Source organism: Arvicanthis niloticus, chromosome X (assembly GCF_011762505.2).
Source record: "Arvicanthis niloticus isolate mArvNil1 chromosome X, mArvNil1.pat.X, whole genome shotgun sequence".
NCBI classification, from domain to species: Eukaryota; Metazoa; Chordata; class Mammalia; order Rodentia; family Muridae; genus Arvicanthis; species Arvicanthis niloticus.
Window position 1 is genome coordinate 66,382,983 of NC_047679.1, and position 20,774 is coordinate 66,403,756.

The 20,774-nt window shown below is 36.0% G+C and overlaps 1 pseudogene; it reads left to right on the forward strand.

The window, feature by feature from the left end:
• Positions 1 to 14,328: 14,328 nt before the first annotated feature.
• LOC117695001 (L-lactate dehydrogenase A chain pseudogene) lies at positions 14,329 to 19,078 on the forward strand (annotated as a pseudogene).
• The last annotated feature ends 1,696 nt before the right edge of the window (positions 19,079 to 20,774 follow it).

Here is a 20,774-nt window from a genome sequence, read left to right on the forward strand (position 1 = left end):
GTCCCTTACAAGCCTGTTCTTTTTGTTTTTGTTTTTGTTTTTGTTTTTGTTTTTGTTTTTTAGAGACAGGGTTTTTCTGTGTAGCCCTGGCTGTCCTGAAACTCACTCTGTAGACCAGACTGGCCTCGAACTCAGAAATCTGCCTACCTCTGCCTCCCAAGCACTGGGATTAAAGGTGTGCACCACCACTGCCCCCTGTTCTTTTTCTAATCAGACAAAGTGAGAGGATATAGATGAGAGGGATTTTTTGTTATTATTGGTTGCTTTTTTTTTTGCTTTCCACATTTATTGCTCATTTGCATTTCACTTTGAAGATATGTCTGTCATGTATTGTTATGCCTTTTTTCTATGTTGTCTTTATTGATTTAAAATGCTGCACATATTATTGATTAAACTGCTACACACATTTTGTCAGATACCTTGAAAGATTTTTATACTTTGTAATTTTTTATTTTTATTTTTTAATTTTATTTAATCAAATTATTACAATCCAGGTTTTATTCCCCTCCAGGTCCACCCAGTGACTGTTCCATATCCCATACCTCCTATCTCCCCTCTAGACCTGGCAGGTGAGAGACTCTAAGGTCTTAAAGAGAGGGACATTAGATGAAATGTCCAACAGTGGGAAGAGGGAACTTGTAGTGCCCACCTCCAGTAGAAAGATGGGGCATCAAATGGAGGAATGGGGTTGCCATCTCGCAGTCAAAAACTGTGACCAAGAATTGTTCTCATCTGAAAGAACTGCAGGGACAAAATGGAGAAGAGCCTGAGGAAAAGGAGGTATGGAGACAGCCCCAATTTGGAAGGGATTTTTAAGTGCTGAAATCATACCTTTTGCAAAATTAAGCAGTTTGAAACAAGCAGTTTAACAGATGCTGAAATAAACACTTAGCTGAAGGGGGATCCACAAAATAGGCAGTTTAGCAGAACTAAGATAAGTTAGCTAGGACATCCTGGGCTTTTGTTCGTGGAAGAGAAACCCAAAGAGTTGGGTAGTTTTCTATTGGATTCTCCATCAAAGAGATAAAATTCCAGTTAAACCTAAAATGACCTGAGCAACAATATAAAATCAGGGAACCTCTGTACTGTCTAGCCATGTCACATTAGTCCTATTTGAAATAGTCTGTTATCTCCTTATAAAACAAGCATTTACTGTCATATAAAAATTAAGTAAACATGGTATGAACCATTTCTATCAAGAGAAAACAAGTTGGGAAGTCATGGCCACATCATTGTCTTTACTCCTAATACTTGGGTTGTAGAGGCAGGTGGATCCCTGAGTTCAAGACCGGCCTAGTCTACAGAGTGATTTCCAGGACATTAAGGGCTACATGGAAAAAGACTGTGCCATAAAACTTGAGAGAGAGAGAGAGAGAGAGAGAGAGAGAGAGAGAGAGAGAGAGCGAGCATATACTATTAGATACTTTTAAATGTATCTAAAAATTCAGAATTGGGTACAGTCCCTAAATTCAACAAATTTTTCAGTTATAAGGAAAAATATCACCTCAAAAATATACTTTACCTGGAAGATTAAGACTCTATATAGGTAGTTAGTTTTGGAAAATAAATTATTTTCAGTAAATATTTATTCATCGAATATTGATATATTGGTCCAAGTCTTTAGTGCCATGATTTGTGAAAGAGAAGCAGGCAAATCTCTGAGTTCAAGCAAGCATGGTCTATATAAGTAGTTCCAGGAAGGCCAGTGCTATCCAGAGAAACCTTATCTCAAAAACAAACAGAAAAACAAAGAAAATATATCATAAATACATTCTAATTACAGTTTTACTTCTCTTGGCTCCTCCCAGCTCCTACCAGCTCCTCCCTATTTCCACACCCATCTAACTCTACACCTTTTTCTCTTTCATCAGAAAACAGACAAATAAAAATTGAATAAAATACAAACAAAACAAAGAAAAACAGATAATGCACATGAAACATAAAACCATATAGAAATGCACACAAATGCACAGACACACATACCAAAAAAATCCATAGAATCACAAAATTGTAAACCAAATATACAAGCAAATGTCTAGTAAGGTAAAAACAACAACAAAGCACCACACAAAGCAATATGAAACAAAAAGAAAGTTTCTACAATGATTCAATTTATACTGAAAATCTATCTACTAATGGATATATGTCTGCCTTTAAATGGTTTATATACCCAGAGATACTCTATTGGAGATAATTTTTTCTCTGCTAGTAGTTTCCTGGTTAGAGATGAGACCTCCACCTCTCAGTGCTTGGACACCACCATGTCGGAAACCTTTGCAGGCCCTGTGCTTGCTGCCATAATCTTTGTGAGTTTATATGTTCATCAGTACTGTTGTGCCTGGAAGAGACAGTTTCTTTGGTGCCATCCATCCACAATGGCTCTTATGTTTTCATTTCCTTTTCTGTGCAGTTGCCTGAACTGTGAGGGGAAAAGTTTGGTAAAGACCTTCCATTTGGTGTTGTGTGTTCCAAGCTCTACCACTTTGGACACTGTTATGTGGGTAGTTCTAAAAACCTCTTGCTCTGGGAAACTTTAGAAGATGACCTCTAATATTCAGATTTTTCCTATCAAACCTGAGCTACCATCTTCTGAGAACATATCCATTTTAGATGATACTCATCTTTTATAATACCAGCAACTGGGTAAAGAAAATCACTACAATTTTTATCTTTGAATGTTTTAAAAGTATTTTATAGTTAAATATTTAAAATGTTTTATATATTTAGTATTTTACTTAGTATATTCATGTGTGTAGTTGTTGTTAAGATTATTTCTTTACCCAGACACTATACTTTACTTGAACCAAGTTATTTTTAAGTATATTCTTTTCATTCATTTTGTCAAAAAATTTTTTCATTATTAAATCTAATTTAGATAAAAGAAAACTAGGTATTCAACTGGATAAAGATAAGGATATAGCACTATATAAGGTATATCCCAATGAAAAATGGGAAATTTGAGAGATTTCATTTGGAAGAGGGGAGAGAGGACAATAGAGAATGAGAGAAAGGGAAGAGGATATTTTAAAACATCATGGGAAAACATGATATTTTATATTAACTTAAAATTCTAAGAGCATAGATTATCTGAGGAAATACCCAGTCTCAGGAATGAGAAACGTCCGTCCTTTGATTTGTTGACAAATAGATTCCAAGTGAATCACAAAACATTATAAACTATTACTATTTCCCTTGGCTTCCTCCCAGAAGTTGAAGAAAAGTTTTATTGAAAAAAAAAAAAAAAAAAAAAAAACAAAAACAAAAACAAACAAACAAAAAAAAAACACCACATATTTTGAATATAGGACTCAGATGTTTCAAGATGGATTTTAATCAACAACAACAACAACAAAAAAGTGAATGAAGGAGAGCAAGCTGTTCCAGAAAACCAAATTGCCTTGAAAATTCATTACACAATTCAAAAGCTATCCTAATAAAGTTGCACCAACATGACTTCCTAAATGTAAGCTAAACAAGGACAAAAGCAGTACATAAGCTATCTTAGGAGCTACAGTGAAATACTATGAACAAATTAACTTGGGGAGGAAAGGGTTTATTTGGCTTACACTTACACGTCACAATTCATCATCAAGGAAGTCAGGACAGGAACTGAAGAAGTGGCAGAACTTGGAGGTAGGAGCTAATGAAGAGGTCAAAGATGACTGTTGCTTACTGACTCAATCCTTATGGCATGTTCAGCCTGCTTTCTTATAGAACCCAGGGCCAACATTCCAGGGTTAACATTACCCACCAATGAGCTGCTTCATCCCTCATCAATCACTAGGTAAGAAAATACCTTTCAGGCTAGCCTTCAGCCAGCTCATATGTGGCATTTTCTTAATTACTATCCTCTCATAAAACTTTAGCTTGTGTTAAAATGACATAAAACTATTTAGCACACATGCTAATGGGAACTGGGAATGTTCCTGAATACTTAGACCAAGATAAAAGAATACAGCCAACTAAGGAATGCTAAGAGCTAGAAAAAGAGTCTTTCTCCGAGGAACACACAAATTGGTTATCCAGCACCAAATGGTCAGTATTGAAAACATGCATACAAGTAACATCTTATAAACTGAACAGGTTGTACATATATATTTAGGCATACATATGCATATACGTGTGTATGCTATACATATACACACATAAACACACACACACATATATATAAACAATTAATACCAAAAAGACCACAAATATATAAAAGAGCAAGAAGTATATGAGAGAGTTTAGAGGGAGGAAGTGGAAGAGGAAAATAAAAAAGGCTTTGTTCAGAGCTAATATTTTATTATTGAGATGTTTCATTTGTTTTCTATAATGCATATATCATAAAATTTAGAAATAGAAAATTATTTAGTAAAAATAAATCTAACCAACTGCCTTCAGTTCATAACATAACTACTATTTCTAGTTTATCATCCCAGAACAATCTTTTGCATATTGATTCAAATACAATTAAAATCATTTTAATTTTTAAAAAAGTTACATATGTTTTTTTTGTATGTTCCAGCATAACAATGCTTTAGAAGGGCTTCTGCCTGTGAGAGTTTCTTTTATCCCTGTTTTCAACATAGATTATTTTCTCCTATAATATATTCTGATTATAGTTCCACCACTGCTCTTATGATTTCCCTCAGGCCTGTTAAACAAGGAAAAATCAAGTTTGTCTCCTTCCCTATGTTTCTTTTGCCCTTCCCCCAGAACATACTCAGATGTCCTGAGCTAGCTGTAGGCTATCCCAAGAGCTACATTGTCTAGCCACTGCTCTGTCATCATCCATCAAACCTCCCAAACAAGGAATATCCAGGCCTTATACACCAAGAACAACCAGTTCAAGGCTGCACAGAGGAGGCCTGCAGCATGGGGAATATTCAGATTAGGGCTGCCTTCCTGATACTTGGTGTACCAGGAACATCAAGGGGCAACGAGATGGCTAAAAAGCCAGCATAAGAACACAAATAACAAGAGGCAGGGCAACATTGCACCTTTAGAGCAAAACTATCACACTATACCAAGCTCTGGATATTGTATCACAGCCAAAGCACAAAAAAAAAAAAGTGACTTAAATTCTGACATTATTAAGACAATCGTTGGCTTTAAAGAAGAAATGAATAAATCCCTAAAAGAAATACAGAAAAATACAGTCAAACAAATAGAGGCCTTTAAAGAAGAAATTAATAAATGCATTAAAGAAATACAGGAAAATGTGTATAAATGGGAAAAGGAATTGAGTAAAACTGTACAATACCTGAGAATGGAAGTAGAATCAATAGAGAAAACACACACAGACACACAAAATGAGAAAACACAATCTGAGGTAATCTTGGAAATAGAAAACCTAGGAAGAAGAACAGGAACAACATACACACAAGCATCACCAATAGATTACAAGAGATGGAAGAGAGAATTCCAGGAGTAGAAAATACTGTAGAAAAAATTGACATGTCAAAGAAAATGTAAATCTAAAAAATCCTGACACAAAATATTGAGGAAATCTGGGATAGTATGAAAAAAGCCTAACACAAGAATAATAGAAAAACTAAAAGAAGGTAAAGAGTCCCAGCTGCAATAACTGAAAAATATTTTTAAAAAATCATAAAACAGTATTCTCAACTTAAAAAAAAAGAGATGCCCAAATATATATAAGAGGTTTACAGAATATCAATTACTTTGTACAAGAAAGCAAAATCTTCCTCCTACAAAACAACCATAACACAAAATCTGAAGAACAAAGAAAGGATATTAAAAGGTGCAAGGGAAAAAAAAAACAAGTAACATACAAAGGCAGACCTATCAGAATTACACACATTTTCTCAACTGAGAGTCTAAAAGCTCCAAGTGTCTAGACAGTTGTTTTACAGTTTCTAAGAAATCACAGTTGGGGCTAGAAAGAGATAGCTCAGCAGTTAAGAGTTCTAAATGCTCCTCCAGATGTCCTGAGTTCAGTTCCCAGCAACCACATGGTGTTCATAACCACCTGTAATGGAATTCGATGCCCTCTTCTGGTGCTGTCTGAAGGCAGCTAAAGTATACTCATATAAATAAAAAATGAATAAACCTTAAAAATAATAAATGACAACCTAGGCTACTATACCCACCAAAACTTTTTATCACCATTGGTGGAGAAAACAAGATGTTCCAAGACAAAACCAAATCTCAAAAATATCTATCCACAAATTTTGCCCTATAGAAAATACTTGAACAAAATTTCAAAACCAAGGAGATTAACTACACACAAGAAAGCACAGAAAATAAATAATAATCTCACATCAGTGAAAACAAAATAAGGGAAGCACACAGAAATACACAAACATACAAATACACACATATACACACCAACATCAAAAGAACAAGAATTAACAAACATTGGTCATTAATATCTCTCAATACCAATAGATTCAATCTCCCCCAAAAGACACAGGCAAGCAGAATGGATGCTAAAAGAGGATCCATCACTCTGTTGTATGCAAGAAGCATACCTTAGCAATAAAGACAGACATTACCTCAGTGTAAAGGGCTAGGAAAATGTTTTCCAAGCAAATGGACTCAAAAAGCAAGCTGGAGTAGCCATTCTAAAATCTAATGAAATAGACTTTCAAATGAGATGCAGAAGGACACTTCATACTTATCAAAGAAAAAAATCCACCAAGATGAAATCTCAATTCTGAATATCTCTGTGCCATATGCAAGGGTACTCACACTCATAAAAACAAACAAACAAACAAACAAAAAATAAAACAAAAACATTACTAAAGTTTATATCATGCCTGAAACCCTACACAATAATAGTAGGAGACTTCAACATATCACTCTCACCAATGGACAGGTCTTTGTGAGGGAAACTAAACAGAGAAATAATGAAACTGAAATTATCAAACAAGACCTAACTGATATGGACAAAAGAACCAAATTTTACCCCAACACAAAAGAATATACCTTCATCTTAGCACTTCAAAGGACTTTCTACAAAACTGACCATATTGTCACTCACAAACCAATCTTCAACAGATATAAGAAAACTGAAGTAACTCTTTGTATCTTATCAGACACCATGAATAAAAGCTATACATAAGCAACAAGAGAAAGCTTACATACTTGCAGAAACTAGACAACTATCTACTCAGTGATCTTTGGGTCAGGGAAGAAATAAGAAAGAAATTAAAGACTTTCTAGAACTCAATGAAAATGAAAAAAAAAAAAAAAACATACCCAAACTTATGGGGCACAATGAAATCAGTGCTAAGAGGAAAGTTTATAGCCTCAGGTACCTTCATAAGGAAATTAGAGCATTCTCATTTTAGTAATATAAAAGTACACCTGAACTGTGGGGAGCCAACAGAAGGAGGCTATCATCCTTGCAGCCATCTTGAGCCATATGCCCTGACAAGATACTTATTTACAACAACCTACAACAGCTGAGAACACTCTGATAACATCTTGTTTTAGATACCCAGGATCTTCCCTTGGGTGTGTGAGACTTAAAGGTGTGATTTAAAGATAAGACCTAAGGGCATGACTTAAAGGCATGACTTAAAGGCGTGGCTTAGAAGTGAGACATATAAAAGGCGAGAGGCAGACAGAAGAAATTATTATTAAGTATTAGACACTTGGAGTAGGCACTTGAGACTCGAGACAGGCAACTAGGATTAAACACTTGGAATGGGCACTTGGAAGGGAGCTTGGAAAGAAGCTTGGAACTTGGAGGCACTAGGGACTAGGAACTAGGGACTAGGAACTCAAGACTTGGAATTGGACTAGGGACTTGGAAAGAAGGAGAGAGACTGAAGAATAAATGGGATTGAATCACACTCTGTCTGGTCTCCATTCTTTTGCATCCATCCTCACTCCTTCTCTTGCTGAACCCCGACCCGCAGACCGGAACAGCTTGGGGCAGTGTGGGTTAGCCCCAAAGGCTTTTGGCAGTGCTAGTTCCAACATTGATAGAGTGGTCCCTGACATTCTGGCCTCCAAGCGTTGGGCAGAGCAGTTCGAAACACTGAATGTTCTAGAAAAAAGAAGCAAATATACTACTAGTAAAAGAATCTATTCTAGGAGGAGTAGATGCCAGGGAATTATCAATCTCAGGACTGAAATCAATCAACTAGAAACAAAGTAAACAATATAAAGAATCAAGAAAACTAAGAGCTGGTCCTTTGAGAAAATTAACACAAAAGAAAAACACTTAGGCAAACTACCTGAAAGGCAGAGAGATAGTATCCAAATAAAGAAAATCAGAAATGAAATGGAAGGCTTAAGAAAAGACACTGAGGAAATTTACACAATCATCAGGTTTCACTTCAAAAGCTTGTATTCCACAAAATTAAAAATCAAAATGAAACAGATGATTTTCTAGAAAGATAACACTTATCAAAGTTAATTCAAGATCAGGTAAACCATTTAAACAGTTCTATAACCCTTAAGATATAGAAGCAAAAAGCATTCATTAAATGTCTCCCAACCAAAAAAATAAAAAAATAAAAGCCCAAGATTTTACTGTAGAACTGTAGAACTCTACCAGATTTTCAAAGAAGAGCTGATATGATTCTTGCTTAAAGTATTTCACAAAATAGAATTAGAAGAATATCACCAAACTCATCCTATCAGGCCAGTCATCATCATACCTAAACCACATAAACACTTAACGAAGAAGACTACAGAGCAATTTCCCTTATGAATGTTGATGAAAAATATTAATAAAATGCTTACAAAATGAATCCAAGAACACATCAAGAATATCGTTTACCATGATCAAGTAGGCTTCATCTTAGGGATGCAGGGATGGTACAATATATGAAAATCCATCAATTTAACCCATTATATAAATAAATTCAAAGAAAATAATCACATGCTTATTTCATTAGAAACTGAAAAGGCCTATGACAAATCCAACACACTTTAATATTAAAAGACTTGTAGAGATCAGGGATGCATTGTGCATACCTAGCATAAAAAAAGCAATATGCAGCCAGCCAATAGTCAACATTAAATTAAATGGAAAAAAACTTAAATAAATTTCACTAAAATCAGGAACAAGACAAGGTTGTCCACTCTTTCCCTGTGTACTCCACATAGCTCTTGAATTTCTAGCTACCACAATGAGAGAACCAAAGGAGGTCAGGGAGATACAAATTGGAAAGGAAGACAACATAGTACCACTATTTGCAGATGATGTGAAAGTATACAGAAGTGACCTCCAAAATTTCACAGATCCCCTATAGCTGATAAACACCTTTAGCAAATTGGATGGATAAAAAAATACCTAAAAAATAAAATCAATAGTTCTCCTTTAACCAAACAATATACAGGATGAGAAAGAAATTGGTGAAACAACACCATTTACACAAATAATATAAAATATCTTGGTAAAACCTGAATGAAGGAAATTAAAGACATGTATGACAAGAACTTCAAGTCTCTGGAGAAAGAAAATGAAGATATCAAAAATGAAATGTTTTCTCCTGCTCATGGATTATTAGTCAAAATGCCCATCTTAGGAAAAGCAGTCTATAGATTCAATGCAATACCAATCAAAATCCCAACATAATTCTTTACAGACTTTGACAGACCCATTGTCAACTATATATATATATATATATATATATATATATATATATATATATATATATATATATAATGATAGCTAAAACAACCTTGAACAATAAAGAACTTCTGGAGGTATCACTACTCCTGGTTTCATGATATATACAGAGCAAATTTAAGAAAAACTGTATGGTATTGGCATAAAAAGAGACAGGTGCTCAATGGAATATTGAAAACCCAGAAATAAACCCACACACCAGAAACTGGAAACAACCTATATGTTCCTCAACTAAAGAATGGATAAAGTAAATGTTGTATATCTATATGATACTCAGCTATTAAAAACAGGACATCATGAAATTTTCACATGAATGGAACTTGAGAATATCATGCTGAGTGAGGTAAGTCAGATAGAGAAATGCATGTGTGATATGTACTTACTTATAATTGGACATTAGCCATAAAGTGCAGGACAACCATGCTGTAATCCAAAGACCAAAAGAAACTGGGTAATGAGGCCCCAAGGGAGAGTGTGTGAATCCTACACAGAAGGGGAAACAAAATAGTCATCAGAGGTGAATGAAGAGAGAGAACTGGGTGAAAGTTGAGTGGTAATGAGGGATATACAGATGGCAATCAGGGATGGGGGGGAGGCAGAAGAAGGCTGTGAGTGAGAATGGAAACCCACTGGGAGAAGCTCTTTGGTGATCTGTAGACCTGGGATGGGGTAGGCTCTGTGGAACATTTTAGCACTGGAAGCTTTGTTTTTGACAAGAGATGGTCAGTAGGGGTTCTTTCTTCTTCATTATTTGGAGACTTTATTACAATTGCCTATGTATATTATAAGACGTTTCCACTGCACTAGATTACCATACCATCCCTCAAAGTACCTTCAACTCTAGCTGTTTTCCCCATCATTCTCTCCCTCAATCCCATCTCTCGCCTTAGCTGATCCTCCTGCTCTTATAATCAACCCCTCTCCTGTCCATTGTCTATTTCCCCATGCCAGGGAGATCCACGTGGCCCCTGCAATCCCTTCCTCTGGGCCTTACCTCTCTGGGTAGATGGATTGTAGCTTTATTATCATTATTTTAATGTATAATATCAAGATATAAGTGAATATACATTTATCTTTCTGTGTCTGAGTACCTTACTCTGGATGATTTTTTTCCTAGATACATCTATTTGCCTGCAAATTTTATGATGTCACTTTCTTTTTCCCCCCTCTGTGGATATTATATTTATTTACATTTCAAGTGTTAACCCTTTCTCAGTTTCTCCTCCAGAAACCCACTATCCCACCCCTGCCTTTTTTTATGAGGGTGCTCCCCTCCCCACTCCCATCTCACCTCCCTGGCATTTCCCTACACTGGAGTATTGAGCCTTCATAGGACCAAGGGCCTCTCCTCCCATTAATGCCCAACAAGGCCATCCTCTGATACACATATGGCTGGAGCCATGGATCCCTCCATGTGTACCCTTTGGTTGGTGGTTGAGTCCCTGTGAGCTCTGGGGTATCTGGTTGGCTGATATTGTTGTTCTTCTTATGGGGGTGCAAAACTCTTCAGCTCCTTCAGTTCTTTCTCTAACTCCTCCGTAGGGGACCCTGTGCTCAGTCCAGTGGTTGTTTGTGAGCATCCTCCTCTATATTTGTCAGGTTCTGGCAAAGTCTCTCAGGAGACAGCTGTATCAGACTCCTGTCAGCAAGTACTTCTTGGCATCTGCAATAGTGTCTGGGTTTGGTGACTATATATGGGATGGATCCCCAGGTGGAGCAGTCTCTGGATACCAATTTCTTTTGCAGCTGAGTAACATCCTCTTGTATAAATGTATCATATTTTTCTTTATTTGTTCTGTTGAGGGACATCTAAGTTGTTTCCAATTTCTGATTATGAATAGAGTAGTAATGAACATGGTTGAACAAGTGTCCTTGTGGTAGGATGAAGCATCCTTTTGGTATAAGCCCAAGAATAGTATGCCTAGGTCTTGAATTAGATCAATTCCCATCTTTTTGAGGAACTGCTATACCTATTTCCATAATGACTATAGAAGTTTATACTCCCACCATCAATGAATGGGCATACTTCTTACTCACATCCTTGCCAGCATGAATTCTCATTTTTTTCTGTTGACTTTAGCCATTATGACAGGTTTAAGATGTAATCTCAAAGTAGTCTTGACTTGTATTTTCCTGATTGCTAAGAATGTTGTACATTTCTTTAAGTGCTTCTTGGCCATTTGGGTTTCTATTGTTGGGAATTCTCTGTTTAGATCTGTACTACATTTTTTGGTTTTGTCTTTATTTATTTATTTAAAACAGATTCTATAATACACTATCACTATATCCTAATTATAGTTTCCTCTCTCTCTCTATTCCTTCCAGTTCCCATCTACCTCTTCTCCCTTCCAGATCCATTCCCTTTCTGTCTCATTAGAAAAGAACAGGATTCTAAGAGCTAACAACAAAACATAATAAAATAAAATATATAAGATGAAGCAAAAACTATCATATCAGAGCAACAAAACAGGAAAAGCATCATAACAGCAGGCACAAGAGTACAGACCCAATCATTCTCACAACCAGGACTCCCATAAAAATACTAATAGCGTATAATTCATATGCAGAGCACAGGTTGTAGACCAATGTAAGTCCTGTGCTTACTGCTTCAGTCTCTGTAAAGTCATATGCACTTTGCTTATTGGATTCAGAGGGTCTTGTTCTCCTCCAATCCTTTTAGCTCTTATACTCTCATCCTCCTTTTCCATGGGATTCCCTGAGCTTTGAGAGGAGGTACTTGATGGAGACCTACTATTTAGATTCTATTCCTCTGAGTAATTCTGGCTATGGTTAACTGCATCTGATCCTGTCTACCATGTCTACCGCCCAAGGAAGCCTCTCTGATGATGACTCAATAAGCCACTGATCTATGAGTGTAACAGAATATCATTAGGAATCATTTTATTGATTTTGTTTTCTTTTAGACCAATAATGTTTGGTTTTACTGTAGGTCTCTGGACTATCTAGTCTTTGGTTCTTGTTTACCCATAGTACTGTCAGTTATTAAGTAGGCCTAAATCAAACTAGACATTGTTTGGATATTGCCACAAATTCTGTCCCACCTTTGCCCTAACATAAGTTGCCCTCAGTTTGATTATTTCTTGTCATCCACTGTACTTGGATCTAGTTACTTCTTTTTGATCTAGACCTTTCAGGTATGCTGTTGAGATCTCTTCATTTTTTATGTAGGTACTTAATGCTATGAACATTTATTTTGGCATGACTTGCATTAAGATTCATAAGGTTGCATATTCTATTTGTTCACTGGATTCTAGAAAGTCTTTTTCTTTATTTCTGTCTTGACCTAACTTTTACCCAGTTGAGAGCTGTCCAGTTCCCTTGAGTTTGTAAGCTTTTTTGTTGTTTCCACTTTTACTGATTTCTAGATTTATTCTGTGGTGATCTGTTAAGATGCAGGGAATTATTTCAATTTTGTTAACTGTCAAGAAGTGTTTTGATCCCAGTATGTGGTCAATTTTGGCAAAATCATCATGAGATGCTAAAAAGAAGGTATATTCTTTTGTGTTTAAGTGAAATATTCTGTAAAAATCTGTTAGGTCCAATTGGTTTATAATGTCTATTGGTTACAGTATTTCTGTTATTTTTGTCTGAATGACCTGCCTGGTGATGAGAGTGGAGTATTAAAGTCTCTTACTATCGATGTTTAAAGGCTGAAATGTGATTTAAGATTTAGTAATGTTTCATTTACAAACATGGGTGCCATTGTAGTTGGTAGCATAGATGTCAATAATTAAAACATCATCATGGTTGATTTTTTTCTTTATATGTTTAGTTTTTCTTTTGATTAGTTTTGGTTTAAAATCTATTTTGGTAAGACACTAAAACCAGCTTGCTTCTTAGATAGATTTGCTTGGAATATCTTTTACCAAACCTTTACCCTGAGGCAATATCTATCTTTATTTGTTTTGATATTGAGGTGTGTTTCTTCTATGCAGCAAAAGGATGAATCCCGTTTTTGTATCCACTTGGTTAACCTGCTTTGTTGTTATTGTTTGTTTTGTTTTTTAGTTTTGTTTTGGTTTTTTTTTTTTGTTTTGCTTTTTTGTAGATACATAGTGTTTAAATTTGATGTTATTATGGAATACCTTATTTTCTCCATCTATGATTATTGAAAATTTTACTGGGTCTTGTATTCTGAGCTGGCATCTGTGTGCAACCTATGTGTCCATGCCTTTCTTAATTTTAGAGACTGCACTAAGAAGTCAGATGTAATTCTAATAGATTTACCTTTATGTGTTACTTGGAGTTTTCCTATTTCAGCTTTTAATATCCTTTCCTACTTCTGTAGGTTTAGTATTCTGATTATTATTTGATGAGGGTACTTTCTTTTCTGGTCCAAACTACTTGGTGTTCTGTACATTTCTTGTATGTTTATAGCCATCTCTTCTTTGAGTTAGGAAATTTTCCATCTATGATTTTGCTACAAATATTTTCTGGGTTTTGGAGCTAGGACCCTGATGTAGAAATTATTTAAATCTTAATCCCAGAGCTTCTACCATGTCTTTGGTTATTGAGTTCTAGGATGAAAGACACACTCACAGCCTTAATCAGTGCAAGATATGGGCAGATACCTAGCCTCCATGTTGTTAGAATCTACTTTCTTAAAGATAACCCTGAGTTACTACTTACTATTTCTTGTATTTCATCTGGGATGTTTTTAAACTCCAATTTTGCAGCCCTCAGGGCTACATTTTCCTGACCCTTAACCCATGGCAGCATTTATGGACTCTATTATCTCTGGAGCAACCAGGTTTGGGGGACCAAATTAGCATTAGTATACAAGCAGTATAAGATCAACACACTACAGCATTTTTCTCTTTCCTCTGCTTCTGTTATTCTTAGATTTGGTCTTTTCACAGTATCCCAGATTTTCTAGGTGCTTTGTCTAAGGAATTTATTAGGTTTAACATTTTTTGAACAATGTTGTCAATTTCTTCTATTGTATCATTAATACCTGAGAATATTTCTTCCATCTCTTGTATTCTGTTGGTGAAGCTTATATCTGTAGTTACTGTTCAAAATCCTAAATTTTTTATTTCCAGAATTTTCCCAGTTTGTACTTGCCTTATTACTTCTATGTCCATTTTCAGGTCTTGAGTATTTTTATTCATTTTCTTCAATGCTTTGTTTGTATTTTCTTGGCTTGTTGAAATAATTTATTAATTTCATTCTTTTTAATTTATTTTTTTATATTTTATTTACATTTCAGATGCCATCCCCTTTCCCCATTTCCCCTCCCTAGAAAACTCCTATCCCATGCCCCCTTTTCCTTTTTGCTTTTATACATTTTTTTAAATGTTAATCAAAGGCTTTATAAGTTTGGTAATGCTCAATCAGAAGTGTAACCCAATACACAACCTAGATATATAAACTATCTTTGACTGGTGGAGACACATGAACATCTGCCTCCATGCCCCCCTCTTTCTCTCTCTTTCTCTCTCTCTCATCACCTAGCTTCACCCTTCCTGTTAAAATAAAACTTTTCTCTCAAAATGCAATTAGAGCATCGTTATTCCTAATTGTACCAGTGAGGTACAAAATAATTCTAATACCCAGTCCATCATTTTGTTGACTAACCAGAACCTCTGTCATATGTCCTAACTAAAGCACTTAATTTTGAACCTGGCTTTTTTTTCTTTGTTTTAAAATGAATGTCAGCTGAAATCCATCCACTCAGATTTTTTCTCTCAAAGTAAATAGCCAGGATTGGCTATGAGACTATAGGTCTTCAACCCTGTCAGAAATCCAGAATGACTGAGTTAACTGAAATTATGGGAAGCACTAAGCATAGCTTTTAAAACTTAGCCAATTTATAGAGACCACTGAATACCTGGAAAGCCCCTATACTACTGAAAGTTGGAGCATCAAATCTTCAGCCTTCTGGCCCAGAATCATCTGACAGACCTTAGTGATGCAGAATTATTAAGGGCTGATTACTCTGTCTAGGCAGATATGGTCAGTTGACTATTCTGCAAGTGTGTCCTTTTCTGGACAGTAATTTGTCTGTAGATGGGAAGAGGCAATTCTTGCCTAGTGGCTGTCCCCACAAAACTGGAGTAACTCCAAGGATGCTCGATTTCTTCTTAGAATCCACGACAGGAAGCTATCGGGAGCAGACAGGTTTCTAATCAAAATGAACATTAATATAGAAATGTTTGTCACGTCAATTCTATGGACTTCTGATGTTTTGAAAACCAACTATCTATGTAAGGTAACCTGGACTGTTGTCTGCTAACTCCTCTCAGCTATTTCTAAGTGAAATATGGAAAACACCCTAACAATAAACTCAAAGCCATGAATTTGCTATAGTCCCCTAACTCATAGGCTAACCGTCCCAAATCAGTTAAGAAAGTTAAAGACGGACTGGGTCTAAGCCTTGTATTCCTAAATGTGTTATACAGGCACAATGCCAATGAGAGTATCAATATCCATCTCACTTTTGTATCAATAAGAAGCTCATAGCAATGAAAACCTTAAATTTGAAATCAAAGTAAATTTTGTACCATTTAAGAAATTATAACTTCATCTTGATATTAATTATACAGATTTCTACCAATATATTATGGCTATGCAATAAGTCCTAGCTAGTCCTCCCTGTTCCAACAAAACCACTACTTTTCCCTAGAAAGACAGACCCATATTAACTACCTTAGTCCCCAAGCACCAGGAATAAGGGCACTGACTCTTCTTTAACTTCTTCAAGCTGATTATGGGCGTTGAGATATTAGAAGAGGGGTGAGGGAAAGAGTAAATTGATAAGCCTCTGATACTGTGTCTTCACTGCATCCAGATGGAATTCCAGGACATCAGAGGTTTGGGCAGGTCTGCTCAGTATGCTTGATGAGTAGATATACCAAGGCTGTGTATTCTGCAATATACAATTCTCAGAACAAGTTTTAGTATCAAGAAAAAAAAATTTTCTAGAGGGTTGACATTTTTTAAACATGTTGGTTCTAGTTTTCTTTTTTTTTTCCCTTTTTAAAATTGGTTGTAATATTTACATTTCAATTTTTATCCTCTTATCCCATTCCCCCCACCACCCAGGAACCCCTTATCCCATTCTACCTCCTTGTGCTTCTATGAGGGTGTGATTCTCCAGTTTCTATGATGCTGTTTCCATTAACATAAATTGCCTCCTAAATTTCTAAATCCTTTACTTTATGTTATTAAATCTCCTATTTTTCTTTCTTTTTTTCTCTTTTTTTCTCCTTTTTTTCCCATTTTCACCCCTTTTTTAAAAAATTGGGATGAATTAAATACCATGTGTGTTCTTTTGTGATTGGGTTAACTCACTCAGGATGATAATTTCTAGATCCATCTATTTACCTAAAAATTTCTCGAATTCATTATTTTTAATAACTGAGTAATATTCTATTGTGTAGACATACCACATTTTTTGTATCCATTTCTCTGTTGAGGGACATCTTCGTTCTTTCCAGCTTCTGGCTATTATAAATAAGGCTGCTATGAACATAGTGGAGCATATGTCCTTATTATACGTTGTAGCATCTTCTGGGTATATGCCCAGGAGTGGAATAGCTGGATCCTCAGTTAATGTTATGTCCAGTTTTCTGAAGAAACACCAAACTGATTTCCAGAGTGGTTGTACCAGCTTGCAATCCCATCAACAATAGAGGAGTGTTCCTCATTCTCTGCATCCTAGCCAGCATCTACTATCACCTGAGTTTTTTATCTTAGCCATTCTGACTGGTGTGAGGTGGTATCTCAGGGTTGTTTTGATTTGCATTTCCCTGATGACTAAGAATGTGGAGCATTTCTTAAGGTGCTTCTCAGCCGTTTGAGTTTCCTGTGTTGAGAATTCTTTGTTTAGCTCTGTACCCCATTTTTAATGGGGTTATTTGGTTGTCTGGAGTATAATTTCTTGAGTTCTTTGTATATATTTGATATTAGCCCTCTATCGGATGTAGGATTGGTTAAGATCTTTTCCCAATCTGTTGGTTGCCATTTTGTCTTATTGACAATATCCTTTGCCTTACAGAAGCTTTGCAATTTTATGAGGTCCCATTTGTCAATTCTTGATCTTAGAGCATAAGCCATTGGTGTTCTGTTCAGGAACATTTCCCCTGTGCCTAGTTATTCAAGGGTCTTTCCCACCTTCTCTTCTATTAGTTTCAGTGTATCTGCTTTTAAGTGAAGATCTTTTATCCACTTGGATTTGAGCTTTGTACAAGGAGATACAAATGGATTGATTTGTTTCCTTCTACATGTTGACCTCCAGTTGAACCAGCACCATTTGCTGAAAATGCTGTCCTTTTTCCACTGGATGGTTTTAGCTCCTTTGTCAAAGATCAAGTGACCATAGGTGTATGGGTTCACTTCTGGATCTTCAATTCTATTCCATTGATCTTCCTGCCTGTTTCTGTATCGATACCATGCAGTTTTTATTACTATTTACCTGTAGTATAGTTTGAGGTCAGGGATGGTGATTCCCCCAGAAGTTCTTTTGTTGTTGAGAATAGTTCTTGCTATCCTGGGTTTTTTGTTGGTCATTTCTTTCTATTGTTCATATTTGCCTGGATTTCCATTTTTCTCCATTTATTTATTTATTTATTTATTTATTTATTTATTTATTTTACAGGCTTACCCTTGTTGATGTCATAAATGACAAGTTAAAGACTGCCAGCATGGCAGTCTTTTCCTTAGAACACCAAATATTGTCTCCAGCAAAGACTATTCTGTAGCTGTGAACTCCAAGCTGGTTATTATCACAGTGGGGCCTGTCAGCAAGAGGGAGTGAGCCAGCTCAATCTGGTCCAGCAAAACATGAGCATCTTCAAGTTCATCATTCCCAACATGGTAAAGTACAGTCCACAAGGAAAGCTGCTTGTTGTCTAAATCCCGTGGATATCTTGACCTAAGTGGCTTGGAAAATCAGTGGCTTTCCCAAAAGCTGAGTTGTTGGAAGTGGTCGCAATCTGGATTCAGCTCAGTTCCATTACCTGATGGGAGAAAGGCTGGGAATTCACCCGATGAGCTGTCACAGATGGGTCCTGGGAGAGCATGGCAACTCCGGTGTGCCTGTGGGGAATGGTGTGAAAATTTCAGGCATCTCCCTGAAGTCTCTGAACTCAGAACTGGGCACTGATGCAGATAAGAAGCAGTGGAAACATGTTCACAAGTAGATGGTGCACATGAGGTGATCCTGGGTCATTGGCCTCTTTGCCAGACTTGGCCAAGAGCATAATGAAGAACCAGAGGCAGGTGCATCTCATTTCTACCATGATTAAGGGTCTCAATGGAATCAGTGATGATGTCTTCCTCAGTGTCCCATGTATCTTGGGACAAAATGAAATCTCAGATGTTGTGAAGGTGACACTGACTCCTGAGGAAGAGGCCCACCTGAAGAAGAGTGCAGATACCCTCTGGGGAATCCAGAAGGAGCTGCAGTTCTAAAGTCTTCCCAGTGTCCTACACTTCACTGTCCAGGCTGCAGCAGGGTTTCTATGGTGACCACATACTTCTCATCTGAGCTGTATTTAGTACAATTGTGTTTAGGTGGTCTGGGGAAAAAAATCTCAGTTCCCACATCTCCACAGTGCTGCCAAGTGGTACTTGTGTAGTGGTAACCTGGTTAGTGTGACAGTCCCACTGTCTCCAAGACACACTGCCAACTGTGTGCAGACTTCAATTACTCTGTGAGCCTGCTGCATTGCTGCCCTGTACACTCTCACCAAACATGCCTAGACCAACGAGTTCCCAGTTAGTCATAACCTGGCCCCAGTGTCTAAGTCCATTATTCAAATCTTGTGCATACATGTTCTACAGGATATTTTATGTATTTATTATATGTATCTGTAGTGTACATTGCAATATTATTTGAAATGTAAGATCTGCATATGGATGATGGAACCAACCACTCAAGTGTCATTCCACCAAAAACAACAACTAAACCTTGAACAGAAAAAAAATTAGGCAGAAGGAAAAATAAAATTCAGAGAATCTGTTATGATTACTTAAAGGAGTTTACAAAGCACATAGTATTTAAATATAGTATGAGCTCTGTGAGAGTTAGTAAAAATATTAATGAAATCTTTTCCATAATTTTGCTGTGTCAATAACTTCTTGGTTTTGATAAGTATGCTGTGATTGTATAAGATGCTGAATAAAAAGAACATTGACTAAATCTGAAATCATTTTAATTATCATTTATAAGAATTTACATGTAAAATATTTGAGTATCTTTCAAAATTGTATACAAATATGTTAACTAAAGTTATTTTCATATTAAAATGGCAAAAATAAAGTACTGAATGAAAATTGTCATCTAATGAAATATATACCAGAAAAATATTTATATAAGCGAATATAAATCTTCAGAAAATAAAATATATCTGATAGTAACAAAGAAAAATATTACTCAGGTTAGAATAGCTGATGGGAAGGTATGAGAAAAAGAAGTTGAATGCAGATATAAATTATTGAATCAAGGGAAATAAATGGGAAGGAATGGACTACAAGTGATGTACCCTGAATTGAATAAGATGATTATTTCAATTTTGTAGTCTTCAGATTCTCAGGGCAAAATTTTCGAATTTTTTTGCTTTGGGATAGGTTCTTGTAATGTATTTATGGCTACCTGAGAACCTGTTATGCAGACAGGATAGCCTCTAGCTTGTCGGAATTCTCTTGCCACTCTCTCCTGAGTGCTAGAATAACAAATGTATGCCACCTCACATGACTTATGAGAAGGATTAAGAAAAGAATCTTGACATTTATCTTGTCCTATACCTGTAATCCTTGTGCTTGGGATGATGAGGAAGGAAGATTACTAGTAATTTGAAACTAATCTACTCTACATAGTATGTCCCAGATCCATTTCTTCCACAGAGGTTTTTTTTTTTTTTTTTTTTTTTTTTTAATATAAAAGGGTTAGCCAAAGATTCCAAATTCAAACATAATATATAGAGGCAGGAGGAAGAAGGTGTAAGTGGTTTCTCTTTCTCAGTGCAAGGAGCAGAAAAGTGAAACTTTTCCCACTTTGGGAATGCAGAGGACATTAAGACCAAGCAAAACACCATATACTCCTACATACATATGTATACAAAAGTAACAATGTATGATGTGAGTGTAGTATTAATTTGCTATACTTTATTATACTTTTAGTACCCACCTATATGTTATAATATAGAATATT